At 38.3% G+C, this 12,200-nt stretch overlaps 1 protein-coding gene across 41 annotated transcripts in view; it reads left to right on the top strand.

Moving 5' to 3' along the window:
• OTUD7A (OTU deubiquitinase 7A) overlaps positions 1 to 12,200 on the top strand; it is a 180,088-nt gene that overhangs the window by 68,531 nt on the left and 99,357 nt on the right. For 2 of the 41 annotated variants that reach the window (XM_074602095.1, XM_074602127.1), the window contains exon 1: positions 9,623 to 9,677. The exons of the other annotated variants lie outside the window; for them this stretch is intronic. The gene's annotated coding sequence lies outside the window, so the exon portion shown is untranslated. Of the gene's footprint in view, positions 1 to 9,622; positions 9,678 to 12,200 lie in introns of those variants that run through there. 41 annotated transcript variants of the gene reach the window in all.

The following is a 12,200-nucleotide window of genomic DNA, read 5'->3' as shown; positions in this document are numbered from 1 at the left end:
TGGTATAATGAGATCCAGCACTTGGAAGCTGGAGCTAGATAAAACAGACTGGAAGCAAGGTCCCCAAATTTTCAGTGGCAGGTCTAATTAACCATCTGGAATCTGATGGGTTTTCCATCAGCTGAAGTCTTTAAATCAGTGCTGATTGTCTTCCTAAAATTAATTATGTAGCTCAAATGAAAGTCATGGACTTGATACAGAAATTTCAGAATGAACTTCTTTGGCTTGTTTTATACAGGATCTAGATGATCAGAGGGCCTGAATTACAATACTGTCCTCTGAGTCACTTCTTGTGAATGACTCGAGTATTATTCTGAAATTTATAAGGGGATAAAATAGCAATTTTTATGATGATGATATAGGTCGGGAAAATGTAATTGGTTGAAACTCTGGCTTTAAAAATGCCGTGTTTAATTTTTCCCCTTAATTTGTTACAAAACTATGATGAATCTTTTATTAGTAATTTTCCCACAATTTTGACTTTTATGAAGGAATTTCAATAGAATTAAAAAAAATTATATTTTTGCTTGCCCACAGAATAACAGAAACTCCTCAGCTGTTGCAAGAGCAATGCCGCAACAGTAAACACCTGTTACATTTTTTAACAGTCCAGGGAGCTGAAGAAACAGTAAATATTTGAGTGTATTTTTGATATGAGTTCAGCTGTAACTTTAATTTTTCTGGTTCATGTTCAGCGAAATTTCAAAATAAGAATTCATTGTCGGTTCAGGTTAAAAAAAACAATTATTTGACCAAGTTTTCAGTATGGATTCAGTGCTAAAATTCATAAGTAAGGAGCTGCATTACAGACCTTGAGAACTGAAAAAACAGTTTTGCCGGTTCATAGTAACTCAGTATTCCTGTGGTCTATGCATTTAATGAAAAAACAAGACTGACTAAGAACAAAAGCTTTCTCAGTATTCACATCATTCAGTGTGACTAATTGGGTGAATAAGGAAATTTGTGGACCTTTTTTTCAGAGGAAATATTTTATAGTGTGAGTCTGTACATGATGTAAATCATAAGGGACTGTCCTTCAAGTCCGTCTTAATAAAAACCTGTGATCAGTGTAAGCCTGTCACAGGACATATTACAGGCTTTTGTTGTGTGCGTCTCTGGTAATTGTTGACTCCCTTTCTTTTTTTTTTTTCTTCATTTTTGTGTAGCATGGTATAAATACGTTTCACTGCTTACATGTTTCACCTTCCTTTATCAATATAGCCAATTATGGCTGTAATTGAAGTAGACAAAAGAAGAAAAATCTCTTCCCATATCGTGCCTTAAAAAAATATATTATAAAAGCATATGGGAATATACTAATACATGTTTGCTTTATATATACATGATTGTAAACATACTTGCTTTTCCTAGGATCTCATGGTTCTAGGATAATGTGAGCGGCTATTCCTAATTTCTTGATATAAATCTGGATACAATGGAAAAATATCCAAGTTCCTTATCATGCAGCTCATCCATGTCCATTACGTGTTTTGCACCTTGCTGCCATCTGTCCGCTGGCACACTGCATAGATATAATAATAGGGGAAAATTTCCAGTAAACTAGGAACAGCATACAGTAGATGATGGTGGTTTTCTGATGCACAGAACAGCATCAGGTGCTCCTAGACTTGCTAAAGATCTTTTGACCCCCCCTTTTTTCATTTGATAATGTATTAGTTCTTTAAATCTGTTGCGATAACTAAGCATTGTTTTAAACTGAGTTTAAGGAATCTAGAGATTCTGGAGCATGTAGAAAGAAAACTTGAGAAATTAATATAAAAATACAGAGAATGTATTAGGTTACATATAGCTATATATAAAGTACCTGTATTATGCTAATTATCTGGTTTTGAAAAATAGTTCAAGGGTTCAGCTGAGATCATCGCTGAAAACCTTACTCCAGCAGGACTCTTCCATAGGAAATCTTACATGCTCGCAAGCAGCTGGCTCAACTTCACATTATCTGACTGAGGAACTTCACTATCCATTTAGATAAAAACTCCATCCTTTTTTGTTATGTTTTCATGGGGTGTGCGAAGCCAACAGAAGGAAGGAAATGCAGGGTTGAGGGAAATTCCATTCTCATGTTTTGTTTCTATGCTTTTCTACTTAGTTGTTCAAGACTTGTTTTCCTTGTTGCAGCATATGCATTTCTTTAATAATGGCTTTAGCTTAACCACCTAGTGATGGATCAGCGGTTTCCAGCAGGTTGCTCCGGGTGACCTGTCCCAGTCAGGCAGCCCTGCCTGTTTCTGGGTACCAGAGCTCGCAGCCTCCGCCGGGTCTGACCAGTGCCTGCACACTCAGGAGAAGCACCGCTTGGGTGGACCCTGGGTCTGCAAGCTGTTCTGCTTGGCTCTAGTTGTCTGCCCATTTGGAAGAGTCCATGGGGGACAGGATTACCAAGGGAGTAAATCCTGTCCGTCTCCGAGCACAAATATCTATGTAATTTATATTAATTCAGGGGAAGATGTCTTCATTGTGCTGCCAGACAATTCTTTGCCATTTTGTGTTTGGAAATAATTTTAAAACCTTTACTTGTTAGGAAAGCAAACAGTACATAAATGCACATAAATATACTGATTGTATGTAAAATGATGGAGGTGCACATGCTAGGGTGGCTCGTAAAAGCCTTGCTTAGACAGCTGCCCTGGTGGAAATCTGTAAGAATCACACAAATTCAGCAAAAATCTTGTTTCAGGTTAGGTTTTTAAAGTTTCTTTCTGGTCATCTGGAGACACTCATATATTCTAGGGAAGAACTGATTACAATTTCTTTAACTTTCTCCCCAGACATCTCTTCAATGTTTGTTTCCAAGATCAGACCTTTGTTTGAGTGACAACAGCATGAGTCGATGATTTGGTGTCTTTGCTTGGCTAGTATGAGCCGTAATGTTTGTTTTGCCCCTATAAACAGGTCTTAGAATTGGATTTTTGTTTTCTTTTTGATGTCTTAGATGTAACACACTATTGTGGAAGCAGGATTTTCTTTTTACTGTGCCACTGCCAGTAATTATAAAGTCTGTGGTACACAGATATACACAAACACCTAAAGCTAATCTATGCAAGAAATTCCTTGGAAAAGATGGTAGAGATTGGTTGGGTTTTTTTTTTTCCTCCTTCTCCAGCAAGAAGTGCCTTCCTGTGGTTACGAAATGTTCTTATAAGGGAGATGGAGATAATCTGAACAGGGAGCTCACTCTTTCTTTGTTAGAATATATTGGTTAATATCTTCTTCAGCAATAAAAATATTTGTCTAGAGTGAGAATTTCCAAAGGATCCAGAGAATATTGGCTGCATGGCATCATCTATCTTTGAGGATGAAGCTATGCAAGAAGAGCTATTTTTATTTTCTGCTCATAGGTAGACACAGACAAAGGCTTTAAAGTTCCAGGTAAATTAAACGCCAATAAAAGCGGCATTATAATGTATCAAATTTTTCCATCTGTGTTCTGAAGACTTTGAAGTTCCTACAGAGACCATTCTTCCCTCCTGAAGCCAATGTCAGAATGATGAATTCTCATAAAGCTCAGCTTCTACCTAAAAAGGGCGTTCTGTCCCATTCCAGTGATTTGTCGTCTGGGATATTGTGTGTCGGACGGCTGGTGAGATTTGTTCTTGTCTGGGTGCTTTTGAGGCCTTTGGATGATTGCCTGGGAATTCCTGCAGTGGCTCCAGTCAGGCCATGGGACATTCAGTTGGAGTCATAGTTCTTCTGGAGCTACAGAGGCAAAGAAACCCTAGATGTTTTGACAGCACACGTTCAGATCAGATGTACCGTGTGTGTGCGATAGAGTAATTTGCACATGGCTGGTAAATCCAGTTTGCGTGAGACAGAACTTTGTGTCCCATCTGACCTAAATACCAGGTTTGATTTTATGCTGGGGAAAATCCAAAATGGCAATGTAAGACATAATTAAAGGTTTCTTCCCATCCTCAATTTCCAATGCAGCAGCTTCTAGACAACGTAACTAGAAATAATGGGTGTGGGAAGGGACAGTGTTGCAGTAGGCAGCATATGGACTAAGTGAGTCCAATGCTTGGTTCTGGCTGGAGCAGTACACCAAACGTTAAAGAGATGATCAGGTAGCTGTGTGGATGTGCAAGGCAGCAGTGTGGCTGGATCTGCTTGCAGAGCCGTGTCATTATTGGTGGCCATCCCTACATGCCACCCTGGACCAATGTCTGTTTTCAGCAAGACACTCCATTCTTCTAGTTTGTGAGGTTGTTTGAGTGGTGGCTTTTCAGGCTTTGAATTCTCATTTGGCTCATGCTAAACATCGTTGTTCTTATTTGCTTCCTTGAGCTTTTATAATGATTATTCTCCTTTTTTTAACTGTTTTGTAAACACAGGGTTTTGTACATTTGTCTAGTTGGGATTTTTAAAGCTTTAGGTGTGACAGTGTTCTGTGAAAACAATAGTGACTAGGAACTGATGAGGTAATGGGCATAAACTGAAACGCAGGAGATGCGCTCTGAACATGAGGAAACACTTTCTCACTGTGAGGGTGGCCAAGCACTGGCACAGGTTGCCCAGAGAGGTCGTGGAGTCTCTGTCCTTGGAGATACTCAAAAGCTGGATGTGGGCCTGGGCAACTGACTCTAGGTGGCCCTGCTTGAGCAGGGGCTTGGACAGGGCGACCTCCAGAGCTCCCTGCCAACCTTGACCATTTTGTGCTGCTGATTCTGTGAAATCATTTGAGTATGAGCCTTCTCCCTTTGCCCCTCCCTCCACCCCTCCAAACACTTCACCCTGTTAAGTGAGTAATTGCAGAGATTGCATTTCAGAGATGGAAAAAATACATATTAATCTAGAAACCTGTTTTCTCTGGAAAAACTTCCACAGATTCTTGAGAAGCACAGTGCAAATTGTGTGCCCAATTTGGGATTCCTGTTCTTGGGTTTTATTCTGAAATACTTTGTGCTGAGCAGCACCAGCCATGTGGAAAATCTGACTGTCCTACATGAAGTACGTCTCTCCTAGGGCTCTGCTGAAGCTACTTATGACTTTTGTATCCCAGTGATGATCTACGATGTGTCCTGAAGTCTGCTTGAGTGTTAAGTGGTTTATTGTTTGCGTAGTATATTAAAAGCTTTTCTGTCCAAAGTTTGGACTGTAATTCAATCCATGGGATGCCCCACATGTGAAGCGGAGTTACAAAGCAGGAGGTTGGGATGCAGTAGCCCTTTTCTGCTATGTTGTTGCCCTGGCATGTTACCTGTTTCATTCCTTTGATAGATGGACATGTGAAAAAAGGGAGTGAAAGACAAGCAATTCTTCCGTATTAGGTATCTCATCCTCTTCTTATGCTGTATTTTTCTGTTTCAGTTTGTGTGTCAGCGGGAAATATTACAATTAACTTATGTCACAGATGTACCTAGCTGAAGATCAGGGCTCACTTTGCCAGGCATTGCTATTTTGTTATACAGGAAGTATTTTTAAAACAGCATTGCGGGCTCTTTTGTGCTATTCGGTATGATCGTACTGTAACTCTGTAATACTTGAAACTCTCTCTGTGGTCAATTAGACTGTTCTCCCTCCAGCCTATAGCTTAATTCACTTCCAGTTGCAAGCCCCATTATGTTTTGTGACTGCTAAAATTGGATCTGTGTTTTCCTGTGCTGCCCAGTGTCCTCTTCAGTACCACAGTTGCTCAGCTGGGGATTTTAGGCAGAGACTCTGGTCTATTCTTGAACAGCTTTTTACTTCTGCAGGATGACAGTCTCTGTTGAACATTTGGCTGTGTGCGCTCTGGATGCGTTTTCATTTTATTCACGTGTAAAGGTGCTCTGCCAGTATCATTATGGAACACCTTTGTCTTTTCTGGAAGGATGATAACATTTTGCTGAAGTGTATGAATGATAAGTTGCTGTACGTGTGATTCTTCATTAGTCAACAGACGATGTAAAAGGTTAGTCTTCTAACTAATGTGCAAGATTAGCTTTCTTTCAATAAAAAAGTAGAGTTGATGAAGCTTTGCTAGGTAAACTTGGGGAATATTTTGTCCTTGTATAGAATTCAGTCACTTTTAGCCAAAGTAAAGATATTTTATTTTGCTCTAGATGATGATAATATCTATCTTATCAGGCAATAGTGGGTTTATATCATGCTTTCTATTATTTCTAAGGAGCCCATAACTTGTCATTCTCCAACTGTCTTGCTTACACCATGCATTTCAGACAGAAAGGATAAACAAAATGAAATCTTTAGCAAACTGAAATGCAATAAAAGCTTAAATACTTATATTTAAAACTAATACATGCCATCATACTCAATTTAGTTTCTGATAGATTTCTGCTATTGGCCAAGTTGTTATGTTGAAAAGTGGAGCTTACTTAAATTGCATGTTTATTATATCTTCTCAGTGTTTTTGAATCACTTTCATCTGCACTTCTACCAGTTTTCAGAGGTCTTTTGTTCTCTAATTTGGCCTTTGCACAGCAGTTTGTAGCTCACTGCTTTGTCTATCAATACAGCAGGTGACTGTGTTTTGAAATGTTGCATTTGGTTTTTCAGAAGACTTCATTGCTACAGCCTTGGGCACTTCAGAAGTCGTTCTGTCAATGTCTGGTTCACCTGATGGTAATAACACACATTTTGGGTGCAGCTGGCAAGGAGCAAACCTGAGTGGGATCAAGTTCAAGACACCTGGCAGAGTGGGATCTTTCTCCACGCTGCCAACGGGACACGTGATGGATTCCTCTGAACTCTGTGAAGAGCTGGGGAAAGTGTGACTTTGTTAGAAACTCTTGCCTTTTGCTATCTCCACGTCTGTTGCAGGTTAAGTAAAGGCATGACATCAGTGGTGCTGGAAGGCTTTCGAAATGAAATGAAACAGAATTACCTTACAATATATTTTATGGATTATTGTAATTTTTTCAAGCTGCATTTTATTATATACTGCTTAATGCATATGACATAAAACTAGAGATACATGTCTTCCTTTGTAATTTGACTTCTTTCTGCCAGAGAAAGAAGAGAAGAATTGGTAAGTTGGTCAGTGGGAAGAAGGCTTGATGGCTAATGTGAAATGTCCTCTAGAAAATTTCTTACTGGTTTCTGCAACACATGGTACCTTAACATACACATTAAAAAAAAAAAAAAAAAAGGCAAGGAAGATAATGAATCAAGAATGGTTTACGACTTAAGAAGATAATTTTTTGTTTGTTTTAAATTAATGCCTCATAATTTTTTGGTAAAAATTAATAAAGCAAGGGCCATTTGTTATAAACAGGTTTCCCATCCCCCACACTAAAACTGTGGAACTTCTTTTCTCTATCTTGTGCTAAAATGTCTGGGGCTCAGTGGAATAAGCCTATGGACAAGTTAAATGAGATGTTGCATTTCTGCGTTGTCAGATGTCTGTCAGCTGCTAGTAAGAAGAATCTTAAATAAATCCTTTAGGCTCTAACTGCATGGCTTACAGTAGGGTTAATGACTAATGTATATCAAGTTCTGTATTTTGAATTGACAGCTTATCCCAAATTAAAAAAAAAAAGTTATGTTAGTTAAGATATCTATATTACCTATACATAAAAGTATGTATATTTATATCTATATATCAATAATATACAGACATATAGATAACAGGTGCAGTATAGATATAATGTGTCTATATATTACATATATAAACATATGCCTATATACATTTCAACACGTACATAATGTTCTCTGTCCATAAAAATGCGTACTTGTATTTTTTATATTTATAATACCTCTTTTCTAATGCATTTGACTTCTCGTTATTAAAATGTTTGTTTGGTTCTTTGCATGTTATTTGGTAAGCTGCTCAACAGTAATGGCAGATATAGGGGGATTGTGCCCTTTTTATATTAATGTGAAGGACAACTGGCAAATCGAAATAATCAGTTTTAGGGATTGAAGCAGGCAATTCAGCTCTAGAGAATCATATTTTTCTTATTGTCTATATTATAAAAAATTGTATCTATGGAAAATATTTATCTGACTTCAGCTGAAGAATATATGAGATGGAAAATAGAAGAAATATGTGATAATCTTATGTACATAATTATCTAGCATGACATTTTTTTCAGTCTGTGGCAAGGTTACTTTTATTGTAGTTCAGGTGCTTCATAATTTTCCCTTCCTTAAACGTTGCAAAAGATCTAATTCAGTGAAGAAGACAAAAAAAAAAATCTAGAAAATGGAATATCTAACATACTGCTATTTTCTCTTTATTAATTTCTCCAAATAGTTTGAGACGTGGAGGAAGAGGTGGGGATGGGGGGGTTGTTTGGTTAATAGGTTGCTTGGTTTGATGGTGGATTTTTTTTTTTTTTTTTTAGGATGAGTTGTGATACCAGCTACTGTGCAGAGATACGTTTGTGTGCTATACAGCAGGGAACATTCAAGAAATCTCTTAGTGGGAGAACTTAAAAAATATACTGTGTGTATACTGATAGGTTTCAGTAACAGATTACATTTGTCATTAGGTTTTACAGTATTTTCCATGTGGAAATATATTTTCTTTAATATATTCGGTTGAAGTTTCTTTCTAGATGATAAGGCTGTGTAAGAACTCACTTAGTGGAGAAAATGTTTTTCCCCTAGTGGCAGAATATGAAAGTTGCTCACAAATGCTCTGCAGTACAAATGAGAACTGCAAAATATACTTTTTAGAGGTGTTGCAGTACCTTTGTGTGTTTTGGATTCTATGATAGCTATAGCTTATTTCAGAGCAGAATATAGATGTGTCTGGCCTAGAGATTGTGTCTGAGATGAGAGGATTAATTAGATGAGGAATTCCAGGGCTGGATTATGTGAACAGAAAGTGAATCAGCTTCTCTTCAGTTGATGTATTAAGTTCTTTTTAAGATTAGTATAATTATTCCCATTTTACAGGTGTAGAAACTGATACAGAAAAGTGAAGTTTCTTATCTAAATTTGTAGGAGCCTTTTGAAACACACACAGGGGCCCATGCAAACCAGAAAGCGAAGGGCACCAAGCCTATTAACGTAAGTGCAGGTTGGGTGTCTGCGGGGCTGGAGAACCAGTTCAGCATCTCCCTGTTCTGTCAGGCAGACAAACAGCTTCATAGTCTTTCCAGGTCAGCTCTGTGCATGGATAAATATCTGCTACACTTAAAATACAATCATTATTTGAACAGTGTGTGTTCCATTATGTAAATCCATGACCTGCTTTATAGTGTTAAGATGTGATTTGTTAAATCCCCGAGATTTCTCCTTCCCCCTTTCCACTTTCTAAAGTTTTGACTTTGCCTGCAGTAGCTGGAAACACTGAGGGAAAGGAGGAGGGGAGATAGAGGCAGAGATTTGAGGTGAATGTTGTTTCGTGTCCCATGGAATTGTGAGCTGACTCCTAATCTGTCAGGATGTGCAAGCAGGAGGAAAAGAATCGAGAAGAGTGTGAGCAGAGGTGGAGAATTGTTGTTGTCCTCCCCTGCTAAATAGGCAGAGTAATCTGATGTCATTGTGACCATAGGAACGTAAAAACCCCACAGAGATGCTGGGCTTGATTACATCAGTTCATAAAATTGGCTTTGCTTTCCTCTCTGCACTAACAGCTTTGATGCAAAAGCTGATGTAATGCAAACACACTTAGTAAAAGTGCAAAACAACCATGTTGTATTTTTTTTTTTAGCCTCAGAAAGGATTCTTTATTATTGAAGGCAATGGTGATTTTGCTGCTGATTTCAGTAAGTACCTTTAGTAACAGTTAACTAGATGACATTCAGCTGGACTGGCAGAGACACATTTCCATCTTTTGATGCTGCTTCTAGCACAACCCATAGCTGAAATGGAAAATTTTACTTCTTCATCCTCTTTTACATATAGACAGGAACTCAAATAGAGAAGAATGGAAGTCCTGCATTATTTTAATGCATTGAAATGTGCAAATACATTTCCTTTTTTCTTGTTGTTGAACTTCCTGCTTATTCTGCCAGCGTATATGAGAATTTGAATAGGTTGCATTAAGAATGCTCATTGAAGCAGGATACCCAGCTTGCTTCAGTCAGGGGCTTTGGCTCAGTTAGGGCACCTAGACTGGCCGATACTGAAACACCTGCTATTTATCTTTGCAATGTGTTTCAGGAACATAGGTAAAAAAAGGTGCATTCCTGCAGAGCTACTTGCAAAATGAGAGCTTGAATCTGTTTTGGTGTAGGTTAGTCATACATGAAAATATATATATATTTGTATATATATAAAAAGTTATCTTGGGATTTACTAAACATTTGTGTTGCAAAATTTTTAGACTGTCTCTGTCAAATAGTAGCTATCAACGTAGGTTTGGTTATCCTGTACATTAAAGCTGAATTTCATACTTTACCAGCATAGTTTGGGAAATGTTGAGGAGAATGTGGGTTTGGAGAGTACTGAGGTGGTGTACACTGAGTGATGTTCGTAATAAACATGAGCCATTAAGGATGTTGTGAAGAGAGTATACATTTAGCACATGAGAAATGGCAGTAACTATTCTCCATTATTGTAAGCTATTTGTTTAGTATAATGACAAATGTGGAGGAGGAGGGTCAGTCATGGAGAGGAACTTAGCATTGTGAAGAAGTGAGTGCATGCTGGGTCATTTTGCCAGCAAAAAGCTATAACCATAAAACATCAGATTGCAACACTTATCTGAATTGTTAGGCATTTCTCCTTTAAAACTCTGTCTCACCTGCTTTTGAAAAAGTAGAGTTAAATGGTTTAAAATTTTGCTTCTTACGCTATAGAAACAGTTAAGAACCTTCTGTTAATACCATACTAAAATCATCAGACAGTTCTGTCATTTACAACAGGAAATAATTGTGTTGTAGTTCATTCTCAAATTAGGAAAAAAAAAAACACCACCAACAAAAACCTGAGCTGCCCACAAAAGGCGGTGGGGGATAGAAATTTACAGGTTTTTAAAGTATATAGGAAATTTATATTAAAAAAAAAAAAAAGGGGGGGGGGGGGAGGGGGGGAAGAAGCAAGCATTCAAATTCCCGTGGAAGCTGTGTTTGTGTCAGGCAGAGCAGCTGCGCTGCAGCCTCCCCTCTCTGGATGACCTCAGTCCCGAGCGAGACAGAGCGTTCCGGGTGCAGGTGTGACTGCTGAATTATTTGTTCTGTTTTAGTGTCAGTCAGTTACAGTGAGGTATTCTGGGTAAAATTTGTATCCACTGAATAAAGTGAATTGGTATATTTGGTATTCCACAGTTCACGATGTGCCTTCCTGCTGTTGCGGCAGTAGTTTATTTTATTCTGTTGAATTACATCAGTTAAATAGGACGGGCGAGGGGAAGTGACTCCAGCAACAACCTCTGAATGCATCAGGCAGGCGGACAGAAAGGCAGGATTGGACTGAAGATGGTGCAGGACATAAAAGATAGTTTTGACAACTGACTTGTGATCTTTTTGACGAGGTTTGTATATGTTGTTTGAGTTGGGAATTTTAAGTTTCTTCTCCGTGTTCCATGAGAAATAGAGCTGTGAAAAATGCTCACTTCTAATGCACACATATCCAGTCAGCCTTGTTTGAATTTGTCTATTCCTGTGATGCTGTCAGTGTTAGTTAACCTGCCCTAGATCGCATCAGTCTTTGCCAGGTGTCAATACCTAGTTATGTTCTGTGTGTCTTCTATCTCTTACCAGTTTATGAAGCTTTATAGAAAGATCCTGTTCCTTCATTTGTGTTTGGTGTAGACTGCCAGTGAGTACGACTACATGTCCTGATACATGGCTACTTTTCTGATGCTTGTTTCCAACCAAACAAGTCTAGTCAGACTATGGGAAAGCCAGGTTCTTGATTATCTGATTATATTTTTTTTCCCCATGTTTGTAAGATGTAGGCTTTTCAGTGTCTTGGAAGAATCAGCACAGATCTAGAACCCACAAAAGCAAGTCCTTCTAGGAAGATGGGTGTAGTTTTCTCCAAATAATTAATAAGAAATTCAATGCCTGCTTTGGCAATCATTAAAGAGAGAGCTCCTTATTGACCACCAGATGTATGACTTCAGCAGCTAAGTCCACATAATGCTTTTAGGAGATTCTCCCTTTTTTCACTTGAAGTGCAATAGAGGGATATAGTGTTCCAGATGAGTTGTAATCCTATATGGGTTACAGAGAATGGTGGCAATAGTATTACTCTGCATTTGAGATCTCAGTCTTCTGTAGATCCATTATCCTGTTACTTCTCTGTACAAACATAGGAGTGGCATGACTGTTGGCTTCCTGTGA

The sequence above is a fragment of the Larus michahellis genome, chromosome 9, assembly GCF_964199755.1.
Source record: "Larus michahellis chromosome 9, bLarMic1.1, whole genome shotgun sequence".
NCBI classification, from domain to species: Eukaryota; Metazoa; Chordata; class Aves; order Charadriiformes; family Laridae; genus Larus; species Larus michahellis.
The sequence above is the reverse complement of the archived record's forward strand: the minus strand, read 5'-3'. Positions and strand labels throughout refer to the sequence as shown.